Below are 21,981 nucleotides of genomic sequence, written 5' to 3' on the forward strand. Positions count from 1 at the left end.
CATAAGTTCAATCATGACCTCTTGTGTGCTAAGTCAATAGGATATTCATGTGTTGTAACCATAGCTAAGCAAGTGTTTAACAATTATGCCTTCAAAAAAACTTTCTATACCTAGTCGTAATAATGACGATGTTGGCTTTATATTAACCTTCCCACTCCCAAGTTCTTTTTAGGTGATTAAACGTCATGCTTATGCACAAAAATTTTCCTAGACAGGCCATTCCTTGTAAGCACATGATGTCTCCCTCATATCATGACCAATGAATACTTCATAAATGTTAACACAGTCGATCTAAGTACGTTCTATACAGGTTAACATATATGCCCCTTTTCCTCAGCTATACCTTTTATTTCACTTTATTGGGAAATTCAAGGCCAGGAGTTAAGTTCACTTCTTGTCCCAACAAGTAACTATCATATAGTTTATGCACAGGCGCAAGGTATTGTGTCCGCCTAAGTGGGCCTTATGACGCTACAGTCAGTTCCAGTAGAGCACTGGTGGAAAAGTTCATCACCTTCAAGTGAGAGAACTGGCAGTAGCATGGGGAATGTAATGGGGGCTGGTTAATTTGCCCCACAGAGACAGCAAATGTGACTGCAAGTAACTGAGGCCTGACACAGCATGAAGTCTGTGGTGTTACCTGTGTATAATGGACGAATGCATCCTGGAATAGACCACTCACCAGATCTATTCACCACTTATATATATCCATCACTTACATATGGTCAGAAACTACCCTTATCACTGAACACGAAAGAGCGCCTCTATACTCTGTTGAAAATGCCATCAGTTCCATGTGAGCTTTTACATTTCAATGTATTTATTATGTTCATAATTTCAGTAGGGGAGGTGGATTGAATCTTAGTAATATCAGGCTCTGTAGGTATTGCCTCTTCCATATATTTTCTAATGAACAGCTGATCCTGTTTTCTCTACCACACTTAAAAAATTATTATTAAAATATTTTCTTCTTCTGACTTTTTTTAACAAACCTTTCATTGAGTCCAATAGAAATACAGTCTTCCTGTTCTCACAGTTGCTCTTTTAACAATGTTCCAAATTGTTTTTCTTTTATAATCAGAGGTGCTAATCTCAGACATAATGCACATACTTCTGGACTTTTTAATAACTTTTCTTAATATACTGCTGTAGTTTTTATAATGTTTGACTGTTTCTGGATCATTACTCCTTCTAGCTATAAGGTATATTTACTTTTTCTGTTTATTAGATATTTTTATCCCTTTAGCAAGCTGTTGCTTTCTAAATGGTGTCTTACAATCACGTTTCACTGTTTCCTTAAGGAAACTGGTTTCAAATATACACACAAAAGTGTCATGAAATAGATTAAATTTGAAATTAGTAACAGGTTCCCTGTAAGCCTCAATCTCAGCCCTACTGGTGCAAACTTTCGTTGAAATTTGCGGTTATTAAATTGTTAACTGAGTGCACTATTTTGAAGGATTGTTTTGCATCACTGTATGTAGGTATGCCAAATACTATAACTAGCTGTGCATCGTGATCAGAAAGAACATTCTCAACAGGAAAAGTTTTTATTTGATTAAATTTATCTTGATTTATAAAAACATTATCTATCAGTGTCTGTTTTCCAGTGCTAGACGAGTAGGAAAATTAGTAACCGATGCCAGGTTGAAAGAGCCAAGTAATACTTCAAGGTCTTTCTTTCTATCAGGTTCTCTCAGAAAATCTACATTGAAATCCTCACAAACAAGTTGCTTCCCATCATGTTTTTCAGAAATAGCTCAAAATTTCCCAATAGGGACCTATTCACAGCTACCATTATTTAGTTTAACCTCACAGGCACTTGCTTCTATATGTTGCTCTATACAAAATGTTTTAATTTCTAAATTTTTCACAATACCATAAATTTTAACATATATGACAAATCTTCCTCTCTCCATTTTGTCTTACTTACATGTGCTGAAAGCTGATATTCACCTACATATTTTTTTTTTATTTTTTCCATATCTGTGACTATATGATGTTCAGACAGGCATAGTACATCTATATCACCCTCAGTTTCTAAATCTTCTAAACGAAGATGAAGGTCATCTACTTTGTTTTTTTATCCAATTATATAAAAAATATTATTTTTCACTGTGCTTTTATGAGAATCTTCTGGTATACTAACCTTAGCTTTCACTGTCCTTTTATGGGAATTTTGTTGTATTTTAGCATCTCTAGTACCTGCCTGTCTGAGCTTCTCATTAAGCTTAATTTCATTCCATGCTAAATGATTGGACACTGATCATAGCCTAAAAAAGAGGTACTCTCATGAGTTTCAGTGCTCTCCCTTAAACATTTTTCTATTGTTCCTGCCAGTTTACCCTTCCCTTTCCTTTTGAGTTGCAGACCACGCCTTGTGAAGTGCCACTTACCAATAGTATCAATAGAAACCAATCCCATACCTGACAAAGTAGCTGCCCAAAGTAGCTGATCTAACTTCATGTTGACCATCCTGACAGAGCTGTTCAATTGTGCCTGATCATACCAAATGCCAACATTTGAATGGTTCGCTGCAGATGCTATTTTTACCAGTACACGTTCAATTTTGTAGCCCTGATCCCTATCAATACTGTTTCCTGCTCCATCCACTATCACAACATGGCCCTGCTTTACAAAACCCTTGCACAATGATACTGCATCGTCTGTCACTTGGCTAACATAGACTGTTCTCTTTCTGTGGCCGCTGTACATTGCCACCACTTTCAACTTGCCTTCATCCTTCTTCCTCCTTAACTTCATTAGTTCCTCCCTAGCATTATCCATTTCAACCTCAAGGGTTCTAATCTTGCCTCCTTTTTAAGCTGTTTTCCATTTCCCTGAACATACATTGCAACACCACGAAAGAGAGCCATTTCCTTCCCCAATTTTCAAGCCACTACATTCCCCCCAGTGTAGCCATCTCCCACCACAACTGCACAGAACTCCGTAAATAACGTTCCTATGGCAGTTCAGACACTTCTCGTTCATCATTGCGCAAAATCTTTTTGGTAAGTTTGTCTAGACAATAACAATAATATGCTATTAACTACAGATCACCGGAGTCACTAAAGTTATGGATAACACTAATATATGTGTACACTATTAATGTAGCAGCATAATGCTCTTAAAATAACGTTCAGACTCAAAACTTGTATACCCGAAAAGTTAGGCCTAACGTCGCGATGCGCGATATGGACTTTATGCGCTTTGAAAAGAAATGAAAGATAGAACTTAAAACCTTTAATTCTCCACGTAGATACGCCACTAGTAAGGATACATGTAATGAAACCAACCGTTATTCTTCACTTAATAGTGTCGCAAAGGTCTTAAATTTGTGTGAACACATACGTGAAAAGTACATGGAAATTGGCCCTTGGAATATTTTCCCTTTTTTTGTCTTTTCGAGAAGTGCGTTGAAAGAAGTTAAACCTTTAATAGTTCAGAAGAAATAATCTCTAACTGTCTTCCTTACGGTGTAATTTTAGCTTAATTGATATTTATACAGAATTAACTGGTTATCTTAACGAGCCCAACATTCAAGCATGTGCGGTCTGCACCAGGGCTGCCAGCATATGCTTCATTTTGCTGCAGGTAATAGTGGCTCCATTTCAGCAATCATTTCTTAAAAGGTAGAAAAACTGTCTATAAGGATCGAAATATTATACATACATGTATACTTAAATAAGAAACAGACAGATAATTGTATAGAAACTGTGTGACACACGAATCATCAGCATCTTCATTATCATCATCATAAGTGTCCTATGACGCTAATGTTTAGACAAGAGCCCTCACATGCTGGCCAAGTGAAGAACGACGTGCATGTCAGAAAATTAACATTAATGGATCCTGAAACAGCAAGAATGACAGGGTTAAGCGAAAATGTTAAAAATATAGACAATGACACAGACATATATATATGATTCTTCATTGAGATGTTGTAGCAAACATTTCTATGCGTCTGTTAATGTCTGGGTACCAGTCCTCCGGTACTAACGGTTATGAGAAAAGCATGGGTGCCATGACACTGACATTAACCTATTTGAAAACAAGAACGACACTGATTAGAAAAAATTCGAAAAGACACTAATACAAACTTGCATATAGTAGATACTCACCCTAAGATGGTGCACCTATTGGTGTTTGGATGCCAGCTCTCAGATGCAAGCGAAGCTGAGAAGGGAGTATCGCAACACTGACATTAATAGCTCCTGGTGCAACAACAATGACACCGAATAAATAAAACATGCAAAAAATACATACGAACCTAAATGTATAGAGAGGCACGTACCATTATCATCAGAATCCTCGAACAGTTTGGTTAGACCAGCCACGTCATCATGCTCCTGAGATGGTGTTCTTACATCTATAGAGGTTGCCCTCACATTTTCGTCATTTATCAATCCTAAAACAACAACAATCTATAAGAACTGAAAACAAGCACACACAGAAAATAACTGGTACACACAAGCAAAATCCTTAACGACTGCAACGCTACTTTAAAACCACAAAAGTATCTTCATAGAAGAGGACTGACGACATACCATCATCAACCTAGGAGAGGTCAAACCATGGATGTTTACTGCTAACACTGCCGTTGCTGCCGTTGCCCCACCATGTTATAGTTCTGGGTGGAGATTTTAATTTGCCGTATATAGACTGCGAGACTCAAACGTTCATAACGGGTGGCAGGGACAAAGAATCCAGTGAATTTTTTTAAAGTGCTTTATCTGAAAACTACCTTGAGCAGTTAAACAGAGAACCGACTCATGGCTATAACATATTAGACCTTCTGGTGACAAACAGACCCGAACTATTTGAAACAGTTAACGCAGAACAGGGAATCAGCGATCATAAAGCGGTTACGGCATCGATGATTTCAGCCGTAAATACACTCCTGGAAATTGAAATAAGAACACCGTGAATTCTTTGTCCCAGGAAGGGGAAACTTCATTGACACATTCCTGGGGTCAGATACATCACATGATCACACTGACAGAACCACAGCCACATAGACACAGGCAACAGAGCATGCACAATGTCGGCACTAGTACAGTGTATATCCACCTTTCGCAGCAATGCAGGCTGCTATTCTCCCATGGAGACGATCGTAGAGATGCTGGATGTAGTCCTGTGGAACGGCTTGCCATGCCATTTCCACCTGGAGCCTCAGTTGGACCAGCGTTCGTGCTGGACGTGCAGACCGCGTGAGACGACGCTTCATCCAGTCCCAAACATGCTCAATGGGGGACAGATCCGGAGATCTTGCTGGCCAGGGTAGTTGACTTACACCTTCTAGAGCACGTTGGGTGGCACGAGATACATGCGGAATTGCATTGTCCTGTTGGAACAGCAAGTTCCCTTGCCGGGCTGCACGATGTTGGGGCGTGAGCGGAAGACGGCCTAACGGTGTGCGGGACCGTAGCCCAGCTTCATGGAGACGGTTGCGAATGGTCCTCGCCGATACCCCAGGAGCAACAGTGTCCCTAATTTGCTGGGAAGTGGCGGTGCTGTCCCTTACGGCACTGCATAGGATCCTACGGTCTTGGCGTGCATCCGTGCGTCGCTGCGGTGCGGTCCCAGGTCGACGGGCACGTGCACCTTCCGCCGACCACTGTCGACAACATCGATGTACTGTGGAGACCTCACGCCCCACGTGTTGAGCAATTCGGCGGTACGTCCACCCGGCCTCCCGCATGCCCACTATACGCCCTCGCTCAAAGTCCGTCAACTGCACATACGGTTCACGTCCACGCTGTCGCGGCATGCTACCAGTGTTAAAGACTACGATGGAGCTCCGTATGCCACGGCAAACTGGCTGACACTGACGGTGGCGGTGCACAAATGCTGCGCAGCTAGCGCCATTCGACGGCCAACACCGCGGTTCCTGGTGTGTCCGCTGTGCCGTGCGTGTGATCATTGCTTGTACAGCCCTCTCGCAGTGTCCGGAGCAAGTATGGTGGGTCTGACACACCGGTGTCAATGTGTTCTTTTTTCCATTTCCAGGAGTGTAGAAATATTAAAAAAGGTAGGAAGATTTTTCTGTTTAGCAAAAGTGACAAAAAGCAGATTACAGAGTACCTGACGGCTCAACACAAAAAATTGGTCTCAAGTACAGATAGCGTTGAGGATCAGTGGAGAAAGTTCAAAACCATAGTACAATATGCGTTAGATCAATGTGTGTCAAGCAAGATCGTAAGAGATGGAAAAGAGCCACCGTGGTACAACAACCGAGTTAAAAAACTGCTGCGGAAGAAAAGGGAACTTCACAGCAAACATAAACATAGCCAAAGCCTTGCAGACAAACAAAAATTACGCTAAGTGAAATGTAGTGTGAGGAGGGCTGTGCGAGAGGCGTTCAATGAATTCGAAAGTAAAGTTCTATGTACTGACTTGGCAGAAAATCCTAAGAAATTCTGGTCTTATGTCAAAGCGGTAGGTGGGTCAAAACAAAATGCCCAGACACTCTGTGACCAAAATGATACTGAAACAGAGGATGACAGACTAAAGGCCGAAATACTAAATGTCTTTTTCCAAAGCTGTTTCACAGAGGAAGACTGCACTGTTGTTCCTTCTCTAGATTGTCGCACATATGACAAAATGATAGATATCGAAATAGACGACAGAGGGATAGAGAAACAATTAAAATCGCTCAAAAGAGGAAAGGCCGCTGGACCTGATGGGATACCAGTTCTATTTTACACAGAGTACGCGAAGGAACTTGCCCCCCTTCTTGTAGCGGTGTACCGTAGGTCTCTAGAAGAGCGTAGCGTTCCAAAGGATTGGAAAAGAGCACAGGTCATCCCCGTTTTCAAGAAGGGACGTCGAACATATGTGCAGAACTATAGACCTATATCTCTAACGTCGATCATTTGTAGAATTTTGGAACACGTATTATGTTCGAGTATAATGGCTTTCTTGGAGACTAGAAATCTACTCTGTAGGAATCAGAATGGGTTTCGAAAAAGACAGTCGTGTGAAACCCAGCTCGCGCTATTCGTCCACGAGACTCAGAGGGCCTTAGACACGGGTTCACAGGTAGATGCCGTGTTTCTTGACTTCCGCAAGGCGTTCGATACAGTTCCCCACATTCGTTTAATGAACAAAGTAAGAGCATATGAACTATCAGGCCAATTGTGTGATTGGATTGAGGAGTTCATAGATAACAGTACGCAGCATGTCATTCTCAATGGAGAGAAGTCTTCCGAAGTAAGAGTGATTTCAGGTGTGCCGCAGGGGAGTGTCATGGGACCGTTGCTGTTGTCAATGTACATAAATGCCCTGGTGGATGAAATCCGAAGTTCACTAAGGCTTTTTGCAGATGGTGCTGTGGTGTATCGAGAGGTTGTAACAATGGAAAATTGTACTGAAATGCAGGAGGATCTGCAGCGAATTGACCTATGGTGCAGGGAATGACAATTGAATCTCAATGTAGACAAGTGTAATGTGCTGCGAATACATAGAAAGATAGAACCCTTATCATTTAGCTACAAAATAGCAGGTCAGCAACTGGAAGCAGATAATTCCATAAATTATCTGGGACTACGCATTAGGACTGATTTAAAACGGAATGATCAACTTTAAAGCAGATGCCAGACTGAGATTCATTGAAAGAATCCTAAGGAAATGCAATCTGAAAAGAAAAGAAGTAGGTTACAGTACGCTTGTTCGCCCACTGCTTGAATACTGCTCAGCAGTGTGGAATCCGCACCAGATAGGGTTGATAGAAGAGGTAGAGAAGATCCAACGGAGAGCAGCGCGCTTCGTTACAGAGTCATTTAGTAATCGCGAAAGCGATACGGAGATGATAGATAACCTCTAGTGGAATACTCTGCAGGAGAGATGCTCAGTAGCTCGGTACGGGCTTTTGTTAAAGTTTCGAGATCATAGCTTCACCGAAGAGTCAAGCAGTGCTCCCTCCTACGTATATCTTGCGAAGAGATCATGAGGATAAAATCAGAGAGATTAGAGCCCACACAGAAGCATACAGACAATCCTTCTTTCCACAAACAATACGAGACTGGAATAGAAGGGAGAACCGATAGAGGTACTCAGGGTACCCTCTGCCACACACCGTCAGGTGGCTTGCGGAGTGTGGATGTAGATGTAGATGCTGCTGGACTTCTTCATGATGATGATACAGCTGACACAATCGTCATACACAAATGCTACAAACAGAATGAATTCTAACCTGTTGGACTGTCTTATGTAGGTGCAGCCAAGGAAGTGGCAGTATGGGGAGATTTAAGTCAGTAACAGCACAGCTTCCACTGTGGGTGGACGTGTGTTTCTGCAGCTCCTGAGTGTTGGATGTTAAGGAGTGCTGCAGCGTGCATTTTTGAAATAGCAAGACATGAGAGGCAATTTTAAAATTATTTTTTGTAACCCAATGAAATAGTAGCTTTGCATTAACTAACACATAAGCAAAACAATTATTAGACTTCATCAGCCAATGCCAATGGAGAGGCGGACTTTCATCTATTACTAGATCTCAAACAGTGGCATTCTTTAACTATCGTGTATCCATAAAGATTTCTCACTACCTCTCACATAAAGAACTGAGTCACTATTATGGAAATTGTGAAGTAATGTCATCGTATCTTCAAAGGTCATCCTGACTTCATTCCAGTTGTTATCATGATAATTTCAACTAAAACACAATGTGCTTTTACACATTTTTCTGCATTTGATGTCTCTGAAATGTTTACTTGTAGGGGCTGTTGTAGAAAATGATGTGGTAACTCGCCATAAGGTAAGGAAGATGATAAATATGATGTCTTTAAATATGACTGTCCATGTTCATCAAGGGAGCCATACACATGTTTGCAGTTTGAGTTGTCTTTGGAGAATGGTTCGGTTGTTATGCTACACCTATTTTGAAGCTTTTCAAATAAAATAAACGGCATTATCATCCTACATCTTTATTCTTCATATTTACGTAATTCTTTCTCAATATAATCACCCCAGTAATTAACAAATTTCTCCCAATGAGAGACCAGTTTGTTGATACCATCACTGTAAAATGTTTAACTTTGTTGAGGGGTGACAACCTCACCTTTGCTTGTACCGCTTCATCACTCCGTCAGTGAGTCGTCAAACATGCTCTTTAAGTTTTCTAAACGGATGAAACTCCACTGGGGCCAAGTGGGGCTGTACGGAGGATGCTTGATCACAGTGAACCCATGTAGTCAGATTGTTGCAGATGTCACAGCAATTGTGTGCAATCTGGCATTGTCATGCTAAAGGAAAGAGTGCTCCATGCACAGACAAACTCTTCGAATTCGAAACTCAATTACAGCATATTGTTTCTCATGCACCAACATAGGTACATTACACACTGCCATATTACATGCTAAAATTCAGACCACTACAGCAGCAGAGGGCTGCAAATACATAGACATAAAGAATAAATATGTAGAATATATTGTTTTATTTAAAAATTTTAAGAATTTTCACATAAATTGTTTGTTGGCATTACATTTCTGCACACGCCCACCTATTTTACACAAGTCTCTGCACAATTCTGGCATTCGGGCTGTGGTTGATGATGCAAGTGTGTATTACTAATGTGACTACTGCTGTACCTGTTAGGAAGTTTCAAGAGGTCTTGAACCCAATACGACCGCTCTTCACACTCTTGTTCAGCTTGGAGCAGTTTATAGTGTCAATGACTTGTTAAATTCCTTTGGACAGATCAGAGATTCCTTATTCTGCAATCTCTCATAGTACACCTCATCTAAAAGATTAATTTTCTTCTCACCATGCACTATTCGTTTCTCCAGCTTGGTTCCTGATTCACAGTAATTATATGTAGAGATGTGAAGCACTGTCGGTAACTTGTCAATAATACTACTACCTCTGAAATGTGCTTCCTATCATGTATGTTATACTACTGCATTGTTTGACGTTTGCGCACCTTATTATACAGCAAATCATTGGCATACACCCAACTGTTGTGTGATGAAGGACAGTCTTCTTCCTACGTTGCCTCATAACATGTTGTAAGAGGAATACGTCTGGTTCAGAGCTTCTCTCCAACTCTTCCACGTAAAAGCTACCGGTAATTTGACTACCACTGCTGTCCTTTGAGAAGTAAGTTCTAGGGCTCCTTGTTGCACTTTGGAAACTGGAAATAACCTCGCTGATTTGTTTGGTTGGTACAATTTCTCAATTACTGTCTTGTATTTTTTAAATATGTAGTAACTCACCTGCATTGATTTTCTTTTTGCACTGACCTAACATTTTAATGAGAATTTGAACGGTATTTGGGAGCTCATAATCAAAATGTCAACTGATTGCATTTCTTTGCATAGTGGACAGTCTCGTTTTACATGACAATTATTCAAGGGAGGCTACCAGTCCATTTATAAGAACCATAAAGGTTAAAATGTATCCACATCTGCACTTTTATCATTCAGTTCAGAGACTCCATGATACTTGATCTCACTTGACAGAAAATCCGGTGTATTCCATACTGTTCCATTAACATCTCATAATACCTATTATAGAACTCACCACCATGATCAGTTTAAAGACTGTCTGGAATGTGGTTGGTGTTGTCTGTAGCTGCTGTTCAAATACCTCTGCAGCTGCCTTCCCTGGCTTTGTTTTCAATGGTAAAGCCCAAGCGTATTTCAAGTAGGAATTAATATCCATTTAAATATATTCGAAATCCTTATTCTCCACTAAATATTGTCTCCTATCTACAAGATATGCCTACCCTGATTCGTCCCAAACTAGAATTATAACCTGCTTACATGGGAATGTCTTGTTTTCTGGTTTATAAAGCTACTGAACAACTTTTTCCACAATTATCTAATGATAGGTTTTTCTCGAAGCTCTGAAATCAGTGAAGTCATTTCATTCAAATAAACTCTATTCCCTGCTCCAGCCAATGCTGTGAACAGGCATAATCATTCAGGTATTTTGTTGGGGTTGTCGTAATATATGTACTGGGATGATCAGTTGTAAATTTTATTTTTCTGAATGTCAATAATGTCACTGTCAGATACACCCACTAATGCAGATTTAATAAAGTCTTTGTATTTCCAACACTTGGGACATTTAGCTGCTGCTTCATGGACTTTTTGATATACTTCTGTCGTATGTAATATCTGACCATACATTTAAAAATCTTTTGGAGAACTGCTGTCGAGTTTAACAGTTTTTAAGAATGTTACGTTCATTAAATCTCATGTTCTTTCAAAAACTCTATCATCGATCTCTGTTCTATTCTTGGTTAAATTTATAGGTTGAGTTCCTAGCACTTACGGTTTTCCCTGCTTACTCCTTACATTCTATCTAATTATCACTGTAATGTCTTCTTCTTCTACTACTACTACAAATAATAATACTTCTTCTTTAACCCTCGAGAGTCATTCAACATATTCTGTGACAGACCTAAACATGTCTCTGAGTGACTGGTCGTTTTGCAAATGTCCTAACTTCAAGAATCACAGTTTCTCTAGAAATTTATTATGCGCTTCAATGACTTTATTTTTTGTAGACGTCATTTTGTATACTAAACCGACTTTGGAACCATAGATAACTTATATATACCATTGCTTTCCCTCTTTTACCTTCTTTGTTTTCTTCCTTTCAGTTACATCCACCTTTGCAGTTTACTAGTTGATTAATACCAGTATGGTCTAAGAATAAGTCTGTAATTCCTTGATACTTTTGTTGAGTAGTTTAAGTTTAATGCTATGACATTTTGTACTATCGCCGAGCATCTGAATTGTAACATTAACATATAGATGAATGTTCTATTTATACTTTCAGGCTGGTTATGGAAAGACGTGCACTCGAACTTGTCCATAATATATACATGCCATCACCTTTTAAAAACCTCCTAAAAGTACCACCAGTATCGACCATCACTGAACTGCCTCATTTTATCGATAACTATGAATGTTTCTGGCTATCTCTGCATGAAGTTGTGAATTCATTGAATATCATGTTGGTTCCTACATATACTTTGAAAAGTGCTTTAAATTCATTTTATCCTGTTTGAAGGATGTAATAAGGACTACATTTTCTCATATCAGTTGAGGATCCTACAGTATGTCTGACTTAGGTATACGATATCAACATATCTTGTACAGCTAGAACAAAACTATTTTCGTACTTGAATTTGATTTTCCACTGTGACATCATCGAATAATAATATTGTATTAGGTTTTACTCCTTTGGGTGGTGGGACATCGTCACTGTGGCTGGAAGTTTTATACATAACCAGCAGACAAATCTGACATTGCTTAGGTATTCGTTTTGACCATTTTGTAGTAGGAACGAAAACAACAAATGAACTGTGTTTGTAGTGAAGTATCGAAAAAATTTCATTTCCATGTATTCGTGAAAATACCTTTGAAATTATGAAACAGTTATACACAGAAATCTGCATAATGTACAAATTGTGAAACACGATACCATATAATCTCTGTACATTGAGTGCAGCTGTTTCACTTGTCTACAAGGCGGTTTTCTAAACGTCTCTGTGGCAACGCCTTCTTATAGCTCTACGGACCGCTATTTTGTTTTACTTTTTTTCTTACATCTATTTGTGCTCCACAGCATTTGTGCTGCGCTGTAGAAAGCTGTCAAAAGCGCCATCAGATGTCAGGGATATTCTTAAGCTGACTCCACTGTATGGGTCTCCAATTAGTAAAGACTAAATGTGCGAAAACTTCGGGCATGATCAGGAATTTTTCACTTATATCAGTGTTTATGCCATCATATCTCTTGAACTACACGTTGAACAATGATATAGTTGAGTAGCTACATTCAGCAGTATATGTGGATACTGTCAGCGAAATATATTATGAATAGAGTTAGTAGCAAAGAAGCAGGACATTTAAAAATCATATATGATGTGGCAGTTTTCACGCATCACATTGTTTATAACCTAATATCTTCTTAACAGATCGTTCTTACACATATAGCAATTGTTGCCTGACAGAAGCGATGTGTGTACCAAGTTTGGTTGAAATCAATCCAATGGTTTAGGAGGAGATGTGGAACATACACACAAACATACGCTTTTATGAGATTTATGGATACCATCAACGCCTGAATGTATTTGGCTTTTGAGCCAGAAAAAACGATTTTGAAAACACATGCATTCCTGAAGCACACACCATCTGCGCACAATAGCAGAGACATAAGAACAGTCACCTTCTCACAAGCAGACAGACCAACAGTTCACCAGGTTGGACTCGATTAAAACTATAGTGCACAGTGAGTGGAATGTAATGCAAACAGGAAGAAGTCTGTGACCAATAATGGTTCAATCTGTACTTTACTTCAGACCTAGATTATGTACAACAGGTAATTTGTACAGAACACAAGCTCTTAAAGCACAGCACTAGCTATTGGTCACTCACACCCAGGAGGGGACAGGAGGTGCTTCACTATGCTGTTCTGACTGCTAGCTTCTAAAAGAAACCAAAAATACAATTGTGGAACAAAGGGTGTTGTCTCCTTGTGCCAACACTCTCCCTCTGTGCCAGTTCTGGGACATAGGGCATTCTCTCAGCTGCGATAAAAGATGTTTTTTTCCATGCATATCCAAGTCTCCATGCAACTCATATCTGGGACAAAGGATGTTTTTTCCCATCACCTGTCTAAAACTACTGGCTTTTTCCAAGAACCCACTTAGGAAACAGAAACATATTTTCCACCTACAGGCAGCAACCAGTCTGGATTAGTCTGCTACTTATAGTTGTCCTACATGCAGTGACATGAAAAACTACTTAATATGTTTTACCAGTTCAGACAGAAAGCCACAATTCACTCAGATCTGTAGGGACCTGCAGGGTCATCTATGCCTGTCATTATTGTCAGATTTCTCATCTCAATGATGCAGTTGTAAATGCAATGCAGAATCCAATGTTTAAAACAAGAATCACAGCTTTTTCCTATGATGTTGCAATGACTTACCCTAACTTAAGGTACAATTATACTATGCTTAAACAATAGCTAGTACAGGATAAGAGTGTTTCTGTATCTATTTTAACAAACACCTCAGTGGGAGGAGTCTGTGCATGCTACTGCTGCCCCACACTGTCCTCACTGTTGCTCCCATCTAGAAGCCTCTGTGGTCACAGATTAATGCACACCTCAAAGTGCGCACCACCCACTGCCTGTGTGTTGGATGGAGCCACTGCCATCAGCCAGCTGCGTGCGGCACAGAGCCGTGAGGGACCAAATTGGAATGCAAGTCACTGGCAACTCCTATACTGTGCACATACCACTGGTGCAAGCATTATTAAGCTATACACACATATGTGCTGCAGTAGCACTATTGAGATATCCTGTCATCTGCAGTCTGGCATGCCTGCCAATTCCAGCAGTGCCTTCACTTCTGCGAGCCATTGCAAAAATGCAACAAACGTCACACCAATGGAAACTGAGCTGCTTTCCCCCATCCATCCCCTCACTCACACTGTCCCCGTGCTACCACTTTCACTTACTCCACTCACTGAGACCAGGCCATATGCATGTGCACCATATAGCCATCGCTCACTGTCAAGCTGCCTGACACTGCAGAACCAGACCTGTTGCATTCTGTTCCTAACTGGGACGAAAGATGGTTTTTCCCCAGGCATGTCCAAACATGCATGGGTTGCTGTTCATAGCCAGGACAAAGGACGTTTGCTTCTCCTACATGTCCAAGCCTGTCTGTTACTCAAGTCCTTAGACAAACGTGTTTTGTACATGTCAGTCTGAGCCTGCAGTTTTCTCCCAGACAAGTTGATACCAGTAATACATTGCAGTTCGAAAATACTCTTAGAAGGGCCACTGTTTATAGCCTGTCTGGAACTGCTGGGCTATTTCCAGGATATGTGAACGTATTTTTCACCCTACCAGTAGTGTCTAGTCTGCTGTACATAGCTACAGTACTTTTAGGGATATGCCGTGTGGCTAGGGCCACCCCTTCACAAGTTTCCCCCTGAGGCAGAAAGCACTCAGTCCTCTATGGACTTGCAGGGCTATTTATAGCAGAGTCACTGTCAGGAATCTGAAGAGATACTTTCAAGTTACTCCAAACGCCGCAAAGCTTCCAACATGGTAACAAGAGAATAATTTAAAAGTGGTAGAACTCAGTCAGCGAATAAAGAAGCATGAAGATGCTTTCCTATTAAATCATCATACAGCTAGCAGGTGAATAAAGATGTGCAGTCTTTGTGGTGCAGCCAGGTTAGTCGTAGCTGTAGTAATTATCATAGGTTCCACGTAGAATTGTGGTTGCAGATTCTTTCCTTATAAATTTAAATAGCAGATCTGTCTTAGCAAAGATTTTGACATTAGGTTCACTGCAGATAACTGTAATGCACCGACTACACACTTTTTTAAATTTTCACTAAGTTATCAACAACGCATTGCAATATCTACATATACTAATTTCATTAGCTTAGCGTAATCGATGAGCTAACATCTCCAGCATGGAGCGCCAAGCTGCAGCTAAAGAGTCGACATTCTTCAAGTACCATTAGTGCTCCTGCATATAGGTGTGTGAATAATGTATTGTGTGTGCATGGTTTAACTTGTTTCATTTCTATTTCCAGGTGACATAGTGGACCATACTGTGCTGAAGAGATATCAACAGGAGTACATATCATTTCTGACATGTCTTCCAACATAAATTCCAGTCACGGTAAAACTGTCAGCATAGGAATGCTGTCTCATCGTGAATTAAGACAGATGCAATAATTTTCGAAAACTCTCTTTATTGTGGCACCTACAGAGTGGTGACAGCTGTCTGATAATGAGTCGTGATTGCCGGCATGTTTATTCGAAATACTCAGACACCTCCAGTGGTACTGGGCGATCACAAGATCTGTGCAGGCGACTTTTAATGCAGCAGAATCGATTCAGATGCAGGAACAGACCTACAACAATTTAATACATAGCACTTATGTCATACAGCATGCATCAGTAAATTACTAGAACTGTTACTACAAACTACTAATCCCACAAAAGAAGATGTGGCCCAATATTTTGCTGTATGTTGCAGCTCAGTATGTGGAATTATGTATGCATTTACAACACCTGATTTAGGCATAGAAGTGAATTCTTATTTGAGTATGTATGTATACCTGACTCTATGTAAAAAAAAAGGTCAAGTGTTATGACGTCCATGTTCTTTTTCCTATAAACTCCCATATATGATGCTGTAGTTCACTTAGTATTCAACGTGAGCAGATAGACGAAATAGTCTCATCACAAAGATTTCATTGGAGCTGTTGGTCTGAGAGTACTTCGGGAAAACAGAACAAGAAGAATGTGTCATTATGCTAATGTGGAAATTACTTCATGTATTTTGTGTGAAGATCTATTTTATCTCTATGTTGGTTTATTCATTTTAAACTTTGTGTGGTTGTTTTTAATTTCAATTCTTATGCACTTGGATAGAGCCAGTCAGAGCACTCGAGAAAGGCAAGAAAGGTTTTAGAAAAAGAGTAGTCTATGGTTCAAATGGCTCTGAGCACTACGCGACTTAACTTCTGAGGTCATCAGTTGCCTAGAACTTAGAACTAATTAAACCTAACTAACCTACGGACATCACACACATCCATGCCCGATGCAGGATTCGAACCTGCGACCGGACTGTAGCGCCGAGAACCGCACGGCCACCCCGGCCGGCAGGAGTCTATGGAAGCAGAACAGCCCCATTGGAATTTTTTGTGGGAGAGGCCTCCACAGCTGCGTTACCTGAGACCCAGGATACCTAGGCAACAATTGGATTTAACGAAAGTAGTGAAATTTGCGAGACTGAATCGTCAGTGCCACAGAGCGGTTTGAATTTTGGAAAAAAAATAGAAGCCAGAAAAAGTGCAGAAGAGAAAGATAAGTGGAAGCAGAGAGAGAAAAGGCTGCATCAGACAGAAAACTGTTAGAGAAGGAATGGCAGCGATTCGTGGAGAAGTTGATGATGGAACTAAATCCGTTGATTCAAAGGGGGTTGAAGTTTTCAAGGCAACAGAAAGCAACGTGACAAGGCTGGTCTAGGCTAAGGAACTTCAAAAAAGACTTAAAAGAGGTGAACACCCTAGACTTTGGAGGAAAGAACTGAGTTCGAAGTTACAGAACCAGGACAGGACTTTCGTGGTAATCATTTTTCTCGCTGAGTAAATTGAACACTTATTCCGCTGGCAGAAACTTGAACATCAAACACCTGGATAGCCCAATATAGAGACAGTTAGACGAACTCTTGACCAATCTAGTGAAAATTATTATTTATGCCTAGTCATTCGAGAGGAAAGGTTATACCGAAAGTGATATCTGTCAGAAGACAATGTACCACTTTCAATGGATTCGATACAGAAATTGTGAAAAAATGCTGATGGGCCTCACAACAAAATAGGACGTGATTACGTATTATAAAAGCACCATTACTGGCAGGAACAAACTACCAGTTCTATTGTCAGTATCTTGACTAGATCTTGCAGAGGAATCAGCATCTAGACAATCCATACAGTCATCGATAACTGCTCAAACTTTTCATCAGAAAAATGACAGCTAAGCACAAAAGGTCGTTTCTTTATGTTCAGAAGAGTGATGCGAAGGCGTTCAAGCTGATCTCAATTGATCTAGATGAATACGTCCAAGTTGATAAGAAAATGACCTCTGCTTCCGAAAGGTGTGTGGCTTTGTTTGTGGTGGCTCATGAGTAGCTACTTGCGTAGAGCGTCAGAGATAGACGCACCCACCAAAATTCTCTCTCCTTGTATTCAAGAGCGCAGACTCAAGTCTGCCCATCGCAAACCCACCTGGTGCAACAATATTATACTGCGTGAGCATAAGATCTGGTTTATAAATGTTCAAGAGTGAAACGCTGTCATCATCAGAGATAATTATCGGCGCATGCTGAAGAAATATGTGGCCTTTTTTTTTTTCATAAGTGTTTGTACACGGTAACAATGCACTCCACAGTTCCTTTAAGATTGTTCTTTTATGGGTCTGGCCAATCCAGTGAAAATTATAATTTATGCCTAGTCTCTCGAGAGGAAAGGTTATACTTTATACCGAAAGTGATACCTGTCACAAGACAATGTATCACTTACGAGGAATTCGAAACAGAAATTATGAAAAAATGCTGGTCGGCAGCAGAACATTGTCTTGATTCTTAGTCCAAGTCCTGTGTAATTCCAACATAGTGGTGAGACAGTAAATTTTCTTTGTAAGAAATGTTTAGTTTCTAGCCTTGTCTTTGGGTTTAGGTGGGTGAAGCGATACAACATGTGAAGTACAGAACTTTGAATGTGGCGTGAGTTTTTGTGTTTTGCGCATACAGTACGAACTGCTGAGGTTAATAAGAGTTAATCGGTCTACTGGCAGCTGTTAAAAATGCCTTGCGGTATGCCAAGATGTTTAGAATTTGTGGGACGCCAATTTTGACGAGAGAGTGCTGGGTGATACTGCCTGTACGTTGATTAGGCATTGTATCCTCCTTGCCACTTCTTGCGTGTGTTCAATTGCCTATAGAGCCTGATAATATAGATTACTTGAAGACTGCAGTCTACTCTGAACTTAAAATGTATAATAGAAATTTCACATTTAACCAGCAGATAGACACATGTGTAGTAGCACACAAACGTAATTTGTTGACTTAAAACTTTTGGGGGTAACTAGACTGTTTAATACGGGGATGATGACATTCTGTTAAAAATGAGTAAGGATCTGGAATTCACTTTTGCTGTACGATCAATGTTTTGTTTCAGAACATTAAAAAAGAATGCAACTTAAAGAAAATATCTCACAGTCGCACATTTCAAACTGAACTTCATGACAGAGTTATCTCGTGCTGTGTGAGACAGATTGTAAGGTCACAAAACTTACTGAAGCTTTCACCTGTCACCGAGAGACAGGTCAAGGGGACCTGGCTGAGAATCCAGCTGTGCAGGTACAGAGGCAAGACCCAAGGCCCCCCACAGACCATTGTGACAGGTGAAGGTGGGAAGGCGGAGTCAAAGGGAGACGGTTGGTTTTAGGAGTCGTAGGAGGCTCCCTGCAGACGTCCTGCAGAGACAACATTCAGTGAAACCGTTACTAGTGGCGCGCCCAACACTAGTGTCTGTGACAACTTTGTAACCCAGCCATCCCTTGGAAGGAAAGAAATTTTCGTTGTCAATAGGCACAATCGGATCAGGCAGTAATCCTTACCCTATCTCTACTAACAAGACAAAATACATGGTAAATCTTAACCTCGCCTATTTGCATACATAAACATGTAGCACTCGCCACCAAATAACAAAGCAAAGCTGTGTCTGATGACTTTGTAACAAAGCCATCCGTTGGAAGGAAGGAAACCTTTCGTTTTTAATAGGCACAGTGTGATCAAGCAGTAATACTTACTTTATCTCTGGTAACAAGAGGAAATGCAAAGTAAACCTTATTCTCGCCTATTTGCATACATAAACATTTAGCACTCGCCACCAAATACCAAAGAAAAGCTGCGTTTGACAACTTCGTAACCGAGCCATCCTTTGGAAGAAAAGGAAAATTTTCGTTGCTTTACGCACAGTGAGATCAAGCCATATCACTTACGTTATCTCTAGTAACAAAGGGAAATGCAAGGTAAATCTTATTCTCTCCTATGATGATGAGTCGCATACTTCTTTACAGAGCGTAGGGGATCGACGCGGGAGACCTGCGCCGCCTTACTAGGCAAGATCCTAGCGGAGGTGGTTTGCCATTGCCGTCCTCCGACCGTAATGGGGATGAATGATGATGATGAAGACGACACAGCAACAGCCAGTCATCTCGAGGCAGGAAAAATCCCTGACCCCGCCGGGAATCGAACCCGGGAAGCGGGAACGCTACCGCGAGACCACCTACATGCAAACATAAATATGAAGCACTCGCCACCAAATGACAATGCAATTCTGTGTTTGAGAACTTTGTAACCGTCCCAACTCTTGGAAGTAAGAATTTTTTCGCCGTCAGTAGACACTGTGCGATCAAGCACGAAACTTGCCCATCTCTAGTAACAAGACGAAATGCAAGGTACATCTTATTCTCGCCTCTTTGCATACAAAAACTTGTAGAACACGCAACCAAATAACAAAGCAAAGCTGTGTATGAAATATTGTATCCGACCAAACCCTTTATGGAAGGAAACTTCTCGTTGTCAATAGACACAGTGTGAGCAAGCAGTAATACTTACTTTATTTCTACTAACAAGAGGAAATGCAAAGTAAATCTTATTCTCGCTTATTTGTATACATCAACAAGTATCACTGTCCACCAAATAACATAACAAAGTTTTTTACGACAACTTTAACAAACCCAACCTTTGCAAGGAAGGTAACTTTTCGCTGTCAGTAGATACAGTATGGTCAAGTAGAAATACTTACTTTATTTCAAGTAATAAGAGGGGCTCAAAAGTAAATCTTATTCTCACCTATTTGCCCACAAAAACGTGCAGCACTCGCCACCAAATTAATAAGCAAAGATGTGTGTGACAACTTTGTAACCGAGCTATCCCTTGGCAGGAAGGAAACTTTTGGTTTGTCAACAAGCACAGTGTGATCAAGCTGTAATATTTACTTCTGCAATTAAGAGGAGATGCAAAGCAAATCTTATTCTCGCCTATTTGCACACATAAAAATGTAGCAGTCGGCACCAAATAAGAAGGCAAAGCTGTGTGTGACAACTTTGTAGCTGAGCCATTCCTTGGACGGAAGGGAACTTTTTGCTGTCAATAGGTATAGTGTCATCAACGAGTAACACTTATTTTATCCCTAGTAACAAAATGGAATGCAAAGTAAATCTTATTCCTGCTGCTTTGTCTATACACAAATCAAAAAAGTTTTGCATCACCTCGGTTCCGAGAGTTCCGGAACCTGTAGAGAAAATTGGAATAGAGATAAACACAAACATCATTTCTGCTCTTTCTGTTGCTCAAGAAAACGACACATTGCCTGTTGTACCACCATACTGCGAGACCTTCAGAGATGGTGGTCCAGACTGCGGTACAGACTGGCACCTCTAATGCCCAGTAGCACGTCCTCTTGCATTGATGCATGCCTGTATTCGTCGTGGTATACTATCCACAAGTTCATCAAGGTACTGTCGGTCCAGATTGTCCCACTCCTCAACGGCGATTCGGTGTTGATCCCTCAGAGTGGTTGGTGGGTCACGACGTCTGTAAACAGTCCTTTTCAATTTATCCCAGGCATATCCATTAGGGTTCATGTTTGGAGAACATGCTGGCCACTCTAGTCGAGCGATGTCGTTATCCTGAGGGAATTCATTAACAAGATGTGCACAATGGGGGTGCGAATTGTCGTCTACGAAGACGAAGGCCTCGAAAATATGCTACCGATATGGTTGCACTATCAGTCGGAAGATGGAATTCACGCATCGTACAGCCATTACGGTGCCTTCCAAGACCACCAGCGCCTTACGTCGGCCCCACATAATGCCACTCCAAAACAGCAGGGAATCTCCACCGCCGGCCGGTGTGGCCGAGCGGTTCTAGGCGCTTCAGTCTGAAACCGCGCGACTGCTATGGTCGCAGGTTCGAATCCTGCCTCGGGCAATTACGTGTGTGATGGCCTTAGGTTAGTTAGGTTTAAGTAGTTCTAAGATCTAGGGGACTGATGACCTCAGATGTTAAGTCCCATAATGCTCAGAGCCATTTTTGAACCTCCACCATGCTGCACTCGCTGGGTAATGTGTCTCAGGCGTTCAGCCTGAGTTGCCTCCAAACACGTCTCCAACAATGGTCTGGTTGAAGGAATATGCGACGCTCGTCGGTGAAAAGCATGTGATGACAATCCTGAATGGTCCATTCGGCATGTTGTTGAGCCCAGCTGTACCGCACTGATGGTGTCGTGGTTGCAAAGACTGACCTCGCCATGGAAGTCGGGAGTGAAGTTGCACATCATGCGGCCTATTGTGCACAGTTTGACTCATTATACAGCGTCCTGTGGCTGTATGAAAAGCATTATTCAACATGGTGGCGTTGGTGTC

General features: G+C 40.9%; 1 long non-coding RNA gene across 1 annotated transcript in view; it reads right to left on the minus strand.

Annotated features, from left to right (window-relative positions):
* Positions 1 to 3,667: 3,667 nt before the first annotated feature.
* Positions 3,668 to 21,981, minus strand: part of LOC126336556 (uncharacterized) — a 35,645-nt gene continuing 17,331 nt past the window's right edge. The window contains exons 2-4 of the long non-coding RNA XR_007564977.1: positions 4,295 to 4,408; positions 4,122 to 4,214; positions 3,668 to 3,852 (exon numbers count right to left, since the gene is read on the minus strand). This is a non-coding gene — a long non-coding RNA (uncharacterized LOC126336556). The remainder of the gene's footprint in view (positions 3,853 to 4,121; positions 4,215 to 4,294; positions 4,409 to 21,981) is intronic.

This window comes from Schistocerca gregaria, chromosome 1 (assembly GCF_023897955.1).
Source record: "Schistocerca gregaria isolate iqSchGreg1 chromosome 1, iqSchGreg1.2, whole genome shotgun sequence".
Classification (NCBI taxonomy): Eukaryota; Metazoa; Arthropoda; class Insecta; order Orthoptera; family Acrididae; genus Schistocerca; species Schistocerca gregaria.